The following is a 754-nucleotide window of genomic DNA, read 5'->3' as shown; positions in this document are numbered from 1 at the left end:
ATGTGAAGATTTTGATTACAGTTTTCTTCGATTGCATGGGCGTGGTGCATCATGAGTTCTTGCCACAGGGTAGAACGGTCAATAAGGAATATTACCTGCAAGTTGCGCGAAGTAATCCGCCAGAAACGCCCGGATTTGTTGAAGAACGAAAATTGGCTTTTGCACCATGATAAACGCCTCTGCTCACACATGGTTGTTTGTGCGCGAATTTTGGGCCAAAAACAACACACTAATAATGCCGCAGCCATCGTGTTCCCCAGATCTGACCCCCTGTGACTTTTTCTTGTTGCCGAAACTGAAGAGGTCCATGAAAGAACAACGATACGCTATGTGTTCCGTCGCTATTCGCCGAAACGTTTGTTTTTGTTATAAATATAGTTTTTATTTATATACATATTTAAGTAGATGCTTTGATAATTTTTTAATCTTATTCGATTGCTTTGGTTTTAACTATACATTCCTTGCATCCTAATTTACATTATCGTGCATATTACATTTGAATCTTCTCTTGGAATTCATAATACAATAGTAACCTATTCAATGTTTACCTGACTCATCGTTAAAATCATATTAGGGCCGTATTTTCCTCTCATAACCTTTTCAATTGTATCTATCACATTTACCTGAAATGTAGTCATTTGCTGTAAAGTTTTTCATACTAGTTTCTAATTCTATCTCTATCCATCTTAAATTGTTCTTCTCTTTCTTGTTTATTTAAATACATGTCCAAAATTTTCTAACAAGAGTTCATCAA

Source organism: Agrilus planipennis, unplaced genomic scaffold (genome assembly GCF_000699045.2).
Source record: "Agrilus planipennis isolate EAB-ADULT unplaced genomic scaffold, Apla_2.0 scaffold248, whole genome shotgun sequence".
Lineage (NCBI taxonomy): Eukaryota > Metazoa > Arthropoda > Insecta > Coleoptera > Buprestidae > Agrilus > Agrilus planipennis.
Note: the sequence above shows the minus strand (reverse complement) of the source record.